The following is a 12,936-nucleotide window of genomic DNA, read 5'->3' on the forward strand; positions in this document are numbered from 1 at the left end:
CCTTATGGATGTGTCGATCAAGCGGAGCAAAGAGAGGGGTATCTGTAGGGGGAGCATACCTAGCACATATGTAAAACGTGACAAGGTGACCATTCTGACCGCCTGTGTCCTGCCCCACATGGACAGGCCTAATAATGACCACTTGTCAAAGTCCTGTTTCATTTTAGATATAAGGGGGTCTAGGTTGTCCCTGACCATATGTTCCAGGCCTCGCTTAATAAGCGTTCCTAGGTATTTAAGATGGGTCGGGGTCCATTTAAATGGGAGGCCATGTATCGCTGCTCTCGTCGTTAGGCGGGATAGTGGTAGTGCTTCGCTTTTATCCCAGTTTACCCGATATCCGGATAGGGATGCAAAGTCCTCTATGGTAGAGAGTAGTGCTGGTAGGGAAGTTTCCAAATCGGACAGGGTTAACAGAATGTCGTCTGCATAGAGATAGATTTTGGATTGGCCCCGGTTATATGAATCCCTTTTATCTGTTGGGAGTTCCGTATAGTGGCTGCTAGGGGTTCCATGGCCAGTAGAAAGAGGAGCGGTGACAGGGGGCAGCTCTGGCGCGTGCCTCTTCCAATAGGGAATGGGTCTGACAAGAAACCCCCACAATTAACCTGTGCTGTGGGATGGTCATATAATAAACGTACTTTGGAAATAAATTGTTCCCCAAGGCCAAAATGCTTCATGGTAGTGACAGAGCTAGGGCTTCGTCAGGTAGTTGCAGGGATTCTAGCAGTGTATGGCAAAGAGTACGCATGTGATTTCTGGAGGTGCGGCTGGTACGAACCCCACTTGGGCATTGTGAATCAAGGATGGTATCACCGTGCGGAGGCGTGCTGCTAAAACACTGGCTAGGAGTTTAACATCCCCGTTCAGAAGGGAGATAGGATGATAACTGCCACAGAGGAGGGGGTCCCTCCCTGGCTTAGGCTGCACAACAATTGTGGCCTTGTTGGATAGAGCACCCAGGGAGCCTTCCTGACATGCTTCCGTCAGTGCTTCGTGTACTGCAGCAATTGCCTCTTCCCCAGCCCATTTATAAAATTCCACAGGGAATCCGTCCTCTCCTGGAGATTTATGGTAGGGGAGGTTTGTTATAACTTGAGTTATCTCTTCTTTGCTTATATCGCCGTCTAAGAGAGCCCTACCTGCCTCTGACAAACTAGGTAGGTTAACCGCGTTAAGGAATATCTCCAGTTGTGTCTGATCGGTCGTTGTTTCAGGAGTGTACAGAAGTCGGTAGTACTCGGCGAATTCATTTACAATATCTTGTGGACGAGTCAGCACTGCTTCCGAGGAAGATGTTATGGCCGTGATTGCAGAAGCTGCCTCTCTTTGTCGAAGCTGTGCCGCTAGAAGATGTCCTGCTTTTTCTCCTTGTTCGTAATGACGGTCTCGCAATTTTTGCAGTGCGTATTCCGCCTAAGATGTATAAAGTTCATTGTGTGCCGTGCGGGCCTGTTCTAGGGAGCGGCGTAGTCTAGGGGAAGGTTGGGTGGTGTATTGTTTAGTGAGGACCTGGATTGTGGCCTCTAAGGTGGTTTGGCGGGCTATTCTGCCTTTATTGGCCAATGCTGCATCTTGCATCATGTTCCCTCTCAGGGTCACTTTTGCCGCCGCCCATAGGATCCTTTTGGAGGTCACTGTACCTGTGTTCTCGTCCATGTATGTGGATACGTGGGCTCTTAATTGTTCCTTCCCTTGGGGGGAGCGGTATCTGTGTACAGCGAGGCACCATGGTTTTCGGAAGGGGGGGGGGGGGGAACAGTCCTACCTGGATCAGGATTAATATTGGAGAGTGATCTGAGAGGCCACTGTCTAGGATGTAGGTGTCTTGCATGTGAGGAATTACAGTGTGTGATACCAAGAAATAGTCCAGTCACGACTGGGTGCCATGGACAGCGGATAGAAAAGTATATTCCTTATCTTTCGGGTGTTGTATTCTCCAGCAATCCACTAGACCGACGTCCGTAGTTAGGTCCGTCAGAAGTGCCCTGTCATGATTGTTGCTTACATCAATGGGGCCTGTCCTGTCCATTATGGCATCTTGGGGCGAGATTGCAGTCTCCCCCGATTATATATCGAGTAGTTCCGATTTCTGTCAGGAGACGGTTTAGTTGTAGGAGGAATGGGCGTTTTGGGCCGGTTGGTGCGTAGATGGAGCCCACGCATAAAAAGGTATTCCCTAGTTTTAGTTTGGCAAATATATACCTTCCTTCCATATCGTTCCAGGTTGGAATGATTGTGATCGGAAGGGATTTACGCACTAGTATCGCCACTCCACATTTGCGGGGCACACTGCTTCCGGATTCTTGATTCACTGGGCAGCAGCTGAAGGCGACCCTCCCTACCCAATCCCGTTTAAGTTTACTGGATTCCAGAGTGTCAAGGTGAGTCTCTTGGATCAGAGCAATATCTGCCTTTTTGGATTGGAAATAGAACAGTATCTTTTTCTGCTTAACATAGCTTGTCATGCCGTGTACGTTCCAGGAGAGTATCCGTAATGGTCGTGTCGCTTGAGGGGCGTTCCTCGACATACTGGATAGGTGTGAGTAATCACACTTGTTCCGGGGTTAGCGCTGGCAGGGGGGAGGGAGGATGAGTGGTACTGACTCAGTTGCTAGAGTGGGAGTTGCGTTTGTTATAGTATGGTGTTTTATGGGGGTGGTGGCAGCTGGTGGAGGCCATGGGTGCCCTCTGGAAAAGGAGGAGAAAGAGAAGGAGGGGGTGAAGGGAGAATAGATAGGGCAAGAGCTGGAGGGGGGATATGGAGGAAAAAGAAGACAAGGAGAAAGAAAAAGAAAAAGAAAAAGGGGGGAATGAGAAAATCGATGTGTATACTGAACTTAAAATTAAGAATATAGCAACAAAGCGTGCAGGGGGGGGAATGGGAGGAGGGAAGGGATGAGGGAGCTAATAATCCAACCTCCTTCGTTAGGTCTGTAAACGGCGGGTCCGATTCCTCTCGGAGCTCACGTGCCGTCGGAGCGATCTCTGTCAGGGGGATGGGGGGGGGGAGGTAACAGAGAGACAGCTGTCGATATGGCGATAGCAAGGAGGGGTGGGAAGTACATGGTTGTGTTTCGAGAGACGGGTCTCTTCGTCGACGGTTGATGGCAATTATAATGTTTATATAGCTAAAGTGTGTACTGGTAAAAGTAAGGAGTAGTTGATAGCCATCATGCTTGGGCGGTACTATCGTGATGTGTTGCTGATCGTGCAGGAAAGTTAGCAGGAGAGAAAGAAAGAAAGAAGGAGGGGGGGAGATGTTGGTGTAGGGTGGTACATAAGGTGTGATGCCTAATGGTGTGTGGGGACGTGGGGTATTTTATGGGCTCATAAGATAGTATCGTAAAGTAAGAACATGATAGATGAAAAGATAGGGATCGGTAGGCGAAGGGAGGTCAGGGCGGGGGAGGGAGGGTGCAGACAGGGCAATATCATTTTAGTACAGGCGAAGGTACATAAAGGTGCAAATATATAATATAATACATTCTGAATATTTATTTTCAACTATAACACTACTTCGTCACGCACTACATTTCTGTAACCTATTAAGTCAATCAACACAATACATCTTAGTGTCATATCGCATTATTATATTATGAGCTATTGAACTAGGCGTCAAACTATTTATCATAGGATAGGTAATGAGTGCTGCTGAGCCCCAGGTTGTGCGAGGACAGTGCGTGTCTCACCCCGTTGTGAATATCTTGTTGTGTATTATTACATTATAATACTGTAATGAGAAGAATATTCATGTATTGCCAGGTTTCTAGCTTGATATGTGCCACCGTCATGGTCATTCTGTTTTAGATGGAAGTTACGGGTAACAACAATAATTAGTCTGGGGGCGGGTAAAGACGTTCGGGGGGGATAATTAATAGTTTACATTGTAATGTCATAGTATGGTGTGGTGTGGTAGTGTGGGATATCATATTGTTTCACTTTGTTATGGGGTATTGTATTATATTATATCATTTTGTTCTGTTTTTTTATTATTTTATTATAGTAAAGTGATGGGGGCGTTAATATACCTCAGGTCGTGTCGTGTTGTGTGGCCAAGGGTTGAGGTTAACTTATCTTTGTGTGGTCTAATCCCGGCCCCTGGAGTAATAATGGGGGTTAGTTGGTTCTAGTGTCAGCGTTAGTCGTATGTGTTATGTGTTAGGATGGGTCCGTGTACCAAGTTGTTTGCTGCTATGGGATATTTTGTAGTGCGTAGAACATGTGTCAGTTTCTATAATAGTTGTTTGTTGTTTGTTATTTGATACCCCTGGTACATTGTTGTAGAGTCGGGTCTGGACCCTTACATAGCATTCGGGGAGACGGTGGAGTCTGGTCCCTGCTTTGGTGAGTGTCCCCTATCATTCCCTGAAAACAAATAACAATTTGCTTGGTAGTTTCACATTATAAGGCCTCGTATCTAATCATGGAGAACATGGGCTTTTCAATTGCCTAGTTTTAACATCAATACTAGCAATCTTAGACAGTTATTATAATGATACACATATATGATCTGGAGAGGTAGCTATCCGTCCTTGGGGTCAGCAGCTGTTGTTTTTTGACTTTCAATCGATAGTCCCTCGTATCACCGCATTGCGTTATCTTCTCAAGAAGATCCAGTTGTTGGCTTTAAAGGAGAGCGGGATCTGTCTCTCTCCGATAGTTGGGTGTGGGTTACTACTGCGTTTAAGACCTGACCCCTGTCATCATATGACCTGGCTAGTCTCTCTATGTCTCTACCTCTTTGACTGGCTTCAGTGTTATATAGAGCCGTATTCGTCTTCTCCTTTCCCAAGGTGAGGCTTCCGGCACCTTCACTGTCTCCTTCAATGTCATGCGAGCAGTCTGTGCTAGTAGAGTCCATAGGCTGAGATTGGAAAGAATTGAGGAAAAGTCTCTGCTTTTATTAATAATGGCTGCTTTGTGGGGTGGGGGGTAGGATTTGGTATGGTGTCCCAATGGAGGGATATTGCTGTCCCTCGGCATCAGAAAGGGGGGGGGGGGGGGGAGGTTGTACCTCTGCTGCCAATGGTGTTCTTCTGCTGTGTTGGTTGCTCCGCCCTGTGTTCGAGAGGCACAGTCCCGCCTCTCTGATTGAACTCCTGTTCCCTCCTCGGCCGTCGGAGGGTTCGTGCCGCTTTATTGGGTCTCCCCGCGTTTTGGGCCTATTCTGTGTGCCCGTTGAAATTCTAGCGGCGGGTCAAAGTCCAGTGAGGTCATTTTTGGGGGGGTGGAGCTCAGAAAGGCCTGCATATCCGCGCCTTCTTCATTTTCCGGGGTCCCAAGTAGGCGGATGTTGTCTCTCCGGCTTCTATCCTCCATGTCCGTTAGTTTACTCCTGAGGTAGAGGAGATCTTGGTCTCGCTCCTGAGACACATTGACCTGCGCCTCTAGTGATCCCATGCGCTGTTCCAGTCCTGTCACTCTAGATTGAAAGCCTGGTATGTCAGATGGCATGGATTTAGTTTCTAGTGTTAGCGAAGTTAAGGAGGCGTCCATCCCCTCTATGCGGCGACTGACAGTGGTGATCTCCTGTAGTATCCGATCCATAGTTGTGGAGTGATCTTTATCAGACATTGTGGTAGGCTCGGTTGGAGGTAGCGATGTTTGAGGGTTTGTCGTTAGGGGGGTTAGGCGTTTGTGATGTAGCGCTTCTGAATATAATAGCTGTTGTGCAGGTTTGCTGGCAGATTTATGAGTCGGTTTGTTACCGGGCATCTCCTCAACTGTGTGCAGAGACTGTCCACGTAGGGCCCGGATTTCCCTCCTCAAGGTACGATAAGGGTATAGATTTTCCATGCCAGTCAATTCTCGTTTTTATTCTGTCTCTCCCCTATTTTTGGTTCTTGATTTTTGATGTTTGATTTCTTTCCCCCCTTTTGTTTCTGTGCCCGCTTATTTTTTGTTCTCCACTTTCCTTTTCCCCCGTTCTCTTTAATGTATCCCCCCTAGCAATTATTGCGGGTTGCGATGGCCTGTCATTGTCTTTTGGGCGGAAGAGGGATACAGCAGGGAGAGTTCCGCTGCCATGGGATCAATGTAGAGCCTATCGTGGCCCTAAATATTGAAGAGCTATGTCCTTTATCCGTTGTGACTGAATTTGCTGTAATTGGCGTTAATTGCGGTGGGTAGTAGGCGGGAGGGGCGGGCTTGCTTTCCTCCGAGTCTTTTGCCGGCTGTCTGATCTGGGCAGGGGTATGGGTGGCTGCGCTCTCCAATTGTCGTCGCCAATTACCCCCTGGTGAATGTGGGTGGCGGTAAGGGTATTGTTTCCTACACTTGAGCCAAGATGGCCTGAGGGGAGGGGGGAAGGAGCAAGTGCTGATGGGGCCCTCTCCAGTCTTCCAGCTTGGATCACTTGCCCCTGACGTAGCTTTCTTTTCAGTGTATCTTTTCGTGACTGGTGTCTTGTCTTTCTCTTATTGTCATTCCACCTGGACTTTGGGCTCTTGTTTTGGGTATCCTCCCGGTGTTCTCTGGTCCTTTCTTACTCCGACATGTCCTATGACAATGACATGTGGTATGTGGTGTTTGGTGTTTGTCCCTCTCTGGATGTGGTGAATTTTCTCGTCCTTTCCCCTCTCCTCTCCTCTCCTCCCCTCTCTCCTGTCTCTCTTCTTCTCCGGCTCCCTCTGTTCACCTTTCACTTTTTGCGTCTCTTCCGGTTGCTCACCCTCTCCACCTCTCCGTCTCCTCGTCCTTCCTCTGCTCCTCTGTGTTCCCCTCCCTATCCCTCTCCCCCTCCCGTTACTCCGCTCTCCCTCCTCCCCTGCTTTTATTAATAATGGCTGCTTTGTGGGGTGGGGGGGTAGGATTTGGTATGGTGTCCCAATGGAGGGATATTGCTGTCCCTCGGCGTCAGAAGGGGGAGGGGGGAGGTCGTACCTCTGCTGCCAATGGTGCTCTTCTGCTGTGTTGGCTGCTCCGTCCTGTGTTCGAGAGGCACAGTCCCGCCTCTCTGATTGAACTCCTGTTCCCTCCTCGGCCGTCAGAGGGTCTGTGCCGCTTTATTGGGTCTCCCCGCTGGGGCCAAAGGTCCGCTGGTGCGTTTAAATACTTTTGGTAGGCAGGCGCGGGTCATAATTTTATGACAAAAATGTAGTTTCCCGTGCTGTCCACTAGGTGTCTCCAAAGGACAATAATAACTGTCAAGGGTGGTCTTGCGCACTTCAGAGTATCTGCTGAGATCTTTGGTCTTAATACCACAGTAAAACATCCAGTTATTGAACTACTTTTTTCTATTATTGTTTGGATGTGGACGTTGGTAAATATATTTGAAGGAGTTCTGGATACTGGCTATTGTAAAACAACAGGCAGCACCACTTGCATGCTGCAGAATTGGCAGAAAAATCGACAACTGCAACACAAAGAGCAATCATTCTTTGCTCCTGTGGCCCGCCAGGCTGCCTCGTAGCCGTCATGGGCACGCCGGCCTCGGCTTCTAGATGACGCAACTCCACCCCTCCTGCCAGGCCTTCTTGGCCGGGGGAGAGCCTGCGAGTTTCCGGCCCTCCAACCCGTTCCTGCGGGGTCCCACGGCACAGGTCCGGGTGTGGAGAGTATCGGACGCAATGGGTTTTCCGGGTCTCCTCACCTCACCTCACCCCCCCCCCCCCCCCCCCCCCCATCACACTCTGGGTTTCTCATAAGTCTGTGTATGTAATATAGCCTTAGAACCCGCCGTAGTGGGCTCTACCGGCTATTAAAGGCCCGCTCCCGAGTTAAATGCCCGAGCCGAAGGCGAGGGCATTTAACAAGGGAAAGGGCCTTTAATAGCCGGTAGAGCCCGCTACGGCGGGTTCTAAGGCTATTAGAACATTCTGCCACTCAGGGCAGAATGTTCTCTTAAAAAAAAAAAATTGCTCACGGAGCCCGAGGGGATTAGAAATTCCCTCGGGCTCCGTGAGGCTTTGTTCACAGCTGCTGCTGTGAACAAAGCCCATTGGAATGTTGGCGCTGCGGGCTTTTACCAGCCAGTAAAAGCCCGCAGCATTCCATTGTTTTCAATGGAGCTGCCAACTTCCAATATTCTAATTTTAAATATATCTGTTGTCATCCTGTCCCGGATACTGAACTCCGACGGTGCGCTATCCGTTTTATTGCATTGAGATACTCGTTCACATTTTCTTGCACTTTATTCAACAATGAAAACCTTCCTATAAGCTAGTAGTTCTTTCCCACCCAGGTCTGACTCTTTGGCTATTCATAGCCTCTGGGAAAGAATTATTGATGTCATGATGATTTTCTGGCCAGTTTTTGCTTACAGCACCTGCACCTGCACCTCGCCCCCTTTACGGTTTTGTGGTTGATTATGAACTGAAGGTCTCTGGCCGCTAATGATAAATAGAGCCTACTCTGTATCTGTCAGCCATTGTCGGGGCCTCTTGAAATATACGACAGAGATGACTACATTATGCGGCAAGAAAAGGCAAACAGGAAGAAGGTAAGTTGAAGTGCTTTAGTTATATGCAGGGCCACTGGAATTATGTGGCAGGAAAGGACCAAATTATAAGGCAGGGTTGACCCATATATGTGGGCATTAATAACACCAATAGCTCTAACTATTGCAAATGCAAGACCTATTGCATTGCGAATCCTTGTTCTCTATGGGAGAGGAGGCCTCACAGTGAGTCCTGTGCGTGAAGGAGCCCCCTCCCTGTCCAAGCAGGGTCTAAAAGACACTGGACAAAGGGGACATCTGCCCCCAGCGAGGCCTCTGCATACTCTCTCCTCCCCATGGCCAAAATGGGGAAAAACGGCTGCTGGGCCCGGTCAGACCCATGCCCATACTCCCCCAAGCTCTGCAACACCCCACCACAAAACCGAGGTGAGAACAGCTCCAGGGCCAGAGTAATACTTGTCCCCCAGGGTGGCTCAGGTGGGAAGAGGCATGACCGAGTCTAGGCGCGCCAGACTGTAAGCCTCTGTGGGCCGGGTAAAGGAGATTAAAAAACCAGCCCACATGCAACCCTGAGACACCAGCCCATCGCCCAGTTCCAGACTGCCCACCTTCCCAATCCCAAGGCTCTGAGCCATGCATAGTATGGTAGTTTGTTACGAGAACACGGTTGTGTGGCAGAGTGAGAAGGAATAAGGTAAGAAACTACACAAACACATATAATGTGCTCAATGACTCACATAATGTACAGACAGTGCAACATTTGCCCAGTTGCTTCTATTACAGGCCTATGTGGTCCCCTCATGCTCCAGGTGTTGGTATTCTATAGCTATTGATACTCCTGCAATTAGCAAAGTGTTTCCATTTTGCAGCATAACATGTTTGAGTAGCTGGACGCATGCCCTCGTTTAGAACGTTCATACTCTCTGGAGGGAACATTAAGTAGCCAAATTCTAAGATAGCTAGCTTGAGTCTGTGTGTCTCGACATGGAGTATATTAACAAGTCTGTGAAACATGGCAGCTTGCAACATGTGAAATGACATCTCCACTGTTTGAGAGTATGTCTGCCTCACCCTCGAGAACCATTAGAAATCTTGACACTTTATGCCGTGGATGCCAGGAGATACAACTTCGTATTTTTTATTCTCATTGGTGGGGAAAAGATCCATTTTAGGAGTGCTCCACTTTCAGAGGAAAGCTAAATACACCCCACCCCCGCGTCTCTTGGTTATCTCTACTTAATAAAACTGCAAAATTGTTGCCTACTCGAGGTAAGTGCCCCACTAACAGATGGATTTGACAACATTTTGTCATTGACGGCTGTAAACAGAGTGGGTTTCACCGCTTTTTTATTTAGTATATAATCAATGTGGCCACTTCAAACTAATATACTCTTGTATTTCAGCAATTTAGAGGCTTTCAGAGCTAAACTGCTCTCAAGAGCAAAACATTCGCATCCTGCTGAAACTCATCTAGAGACACATCCCTTGCATCAATAAATTCATAAGCAGGACATGTGTGAACCATCCTCTTCATGAAACGTCGGTTGTCACTACCATCATTGGATATGGGTTGCTAAACGGTCTTCCAACACTCAACCAACACTATATTGTCCCAGAGCCCAATGGCTGTAGACCATTGTGCTAATGATTCCTGCAGTGGTTGGCCTGATAGCAATGGAAGAAGCAATCACCCCCACAAAAACACCCCAAAAAACACAGTATTGGACTCTAACGTGCTTTCAAATCATAGGCCAGTTTCAAACTGTTTTTTCCTCAGTAATCTCTCGGAAGGGCATTGCTTCCCCAGCTGGCCATGTTTGTTACAGAAAATAACCTCTTACGCATGGCACAAATGGAATTCCGTGAAGGCCACAGCACTAGGCTGACTATCGTCTCAGTTTTGGATGAGCAGATGTTATTGGTAGATTTATATATAAACATGGCACTGAGCTTGTTCTAATGCCAGCAATTGACACTGTGGACCATTCTATCCTCTTTACTAGACTTGAGGATATTGGGATTTGGAGCGTAGCTTTCAACTGGTTGAATGACCTTGTGATCAGCATTTTTCAGAATAAGGTTAGCAACTTTTGATTCCTCACTAAGGCAGTACTCCTGTGGCATTCACCAAGGTTCAATCCTTTTGTCATTGCTCTTTAACTTGACTTTTCAATTTCTTTGGTCCACTGGATTGAGACTTTTGACCTACAATTTTTTTTTTGTTTGCTGATCACACCTAATTAACTGACAGTTTTAAAAAGGGCAACATTAAAGCAGCATCTAACCAACAGGACTGCATAGAGAAGGTCAAGCTCTGGGATAAATTCCAACTATTTTACGGTCAAGGGAGATTCTTGGCCCTTCAAAACCTGTTTTACCAGTCCCATCAACCTTTTGGCTATTCAGTCTTTGCTCTTCTCCTTCGCATGTCCCCGTAACTCAAACAAAAATAACCTGGCCAATAAAATTGATGCTGCATTAACGCCTAGAGATCAAATGTTGAACTTGAGTAAGCCTTGCATGTTTCAACTCTACTGCCATAAGCGAGACCCCCAATTAAACCATCTCAAAAGATCAGTCGTAAATGCTTTCATATCCTCACACCTGGAATACTGTAATTCTATTTCCGTAGGACTACCAGTTCTACTTATTACAAATTGCAGCTGATTCAAAATTTTGCTTCAAAACAAGTTTTCAGCACAGTTTTCACAACTCCCCAGTTTTGGCCAAACTTCACTGGCCGCCAATAAACAAGAAAATTGTGTTAAAAGTCACGGTGCTTGGTACATAAAGTGGTTCACTCAACTTGCCTCTCAGGCATCACTTCAAGCTATACTGCTCTTGTGATCAGCGCTTCAACTAAATCTTGTATTTCCTAAGTATAGGTGCAAGACAGTTGATGGTAGGGCCTTCTCAGTCACAGCCGCCAAAAACTGGAATATGCTTCCAGATACACTCGGAGATTAAACAGATCTCTTGAGCTCTAGGAGGAGACTTGGGCCTTTACCTTTCCTGGTAAACAGTTCATTGGCCACTGCACTACGAAAATGTTTATAAGTAGGGGTGGGTGTAACTCATGTAATTTGCTGTAGCATAAACTCGTGAAATTACTGCACAATTTTATGAGATTACATGGAAATAGGCAGGAAGAGTAAAAAACATTTAGAATTATTTTTTTAGTGCAAAATGGACCAGAGCATGCCAAAAAAACACAAACAGCAGCAGTTGCTCACACTCCAAGTTTGTTATTCATATGGTACTTTTTTTTGTGCCAAATTAAACTTAATTACCAAAACAAGAGTTATGGAAAAATTTTAGGTAAGTTCACATCAAAAGAGTAACATTAAATCATGCTGTGTATTAAAATGTCACCCAGGCCTATAAATGAACTGTTTTAGCTCCATGATACCTCAGTGATGAGACCGATGCATTTAAACATACATATCCTCAATACCTGCACTACCTTAGTTACCGTCAGAGACTGAAGTATGGTAAAGAGGATTCGTTCTCTAAAATGCCAATACTATTTCTGCTTTGAGCTGGTTCTTCAGGCTGATGAAGTTGAGGTTTGAATCAAAGATGTATTTGTTTGTAGCTGCAGGCAGGATTTCTTGACAATCATGGAAAAACACGATTTGGGTAGAAATGTCAGTGTTGAGCATGACTGGCATTTGCGATTTTTGTTCCTCCTTTTCAGCAAGTCTTTTAAATAATGATACAGGTGCACATTGACACAAATGCACAGCTACCACCACCAGACATTTAGTGAACACACTGAAAATGATTACATGATGAGAGGCAAGCGAAGAATTAAATAAGACGTAGAAGTGATGTTATACAGAGGGGAGTGAGTACTATTTTTAAGAACTGCCTGAGGGAGAAGACTCATGGAGTTGTGCTATCCTGCAAACCTTAACAAGGTAATCTAGCCGAGGATGAAGATGAGGTTAACTCTGCAGGGCCGGATGTGCCTTTTGTGTTTGACAGACTTCCGAATAGTAGAATGCGGATTTGAGGTTGCGTGTTGATGCAGATCTCAGATTTTAGTGGTCAGGGGCTTCGATAGTTTGTTATATAGTTTAAAAGAAGGATGACTATGGGCTCAATGCCTTTTTTTTTTTTTTTAAACAGAATGTGTTGACCACTTGAAAGATTCTGGGAGGCAATTTTGAAAGTGTGCCATTGTACACAGCCCTCTGGCATGCTAGGATCTGTCGATGTACTCAAAGTAGACTGCAGACAGAAATCTTCATGTTTCTCCTGCCGCACATTTGTACCAATGACCCCCATGTTATGCCTATGTTGTGACGTGCTGGACAACAGATACTGCAACTGTAATTCAAGTATACCCCTGGAACGTGTCTTTATATTCTCTGTGGCTCTGCACAGTACTACTGATATTGTTTTCTCAGTTATTAGAATTATAGCACACTCCTTCTTGTCTGACAGAGGTCTTTACATAGAATGGTGCTCATGATGCCATTCACACATCTTTCAACTGGTCTCCACTGGCTTGTACATTTAATGCAGCAACA

The sequence above is a fragment of the Pleurodeles waltl genome, chromosome 4_2 (assembly GCF_031143425.1).
Source record: "Pleurodeles waltl isolate 20211129_DDA chromosome 4_2, aPleWal1.hap1.20221129, whole genome shotgun sequence".
NCBI classification, from domain to species: Eukaryota; Metazoa; Chordata; class Amphibia; order Caudata; family Salamandridae; genus Pleurodeles; species Pleurodeles waltl.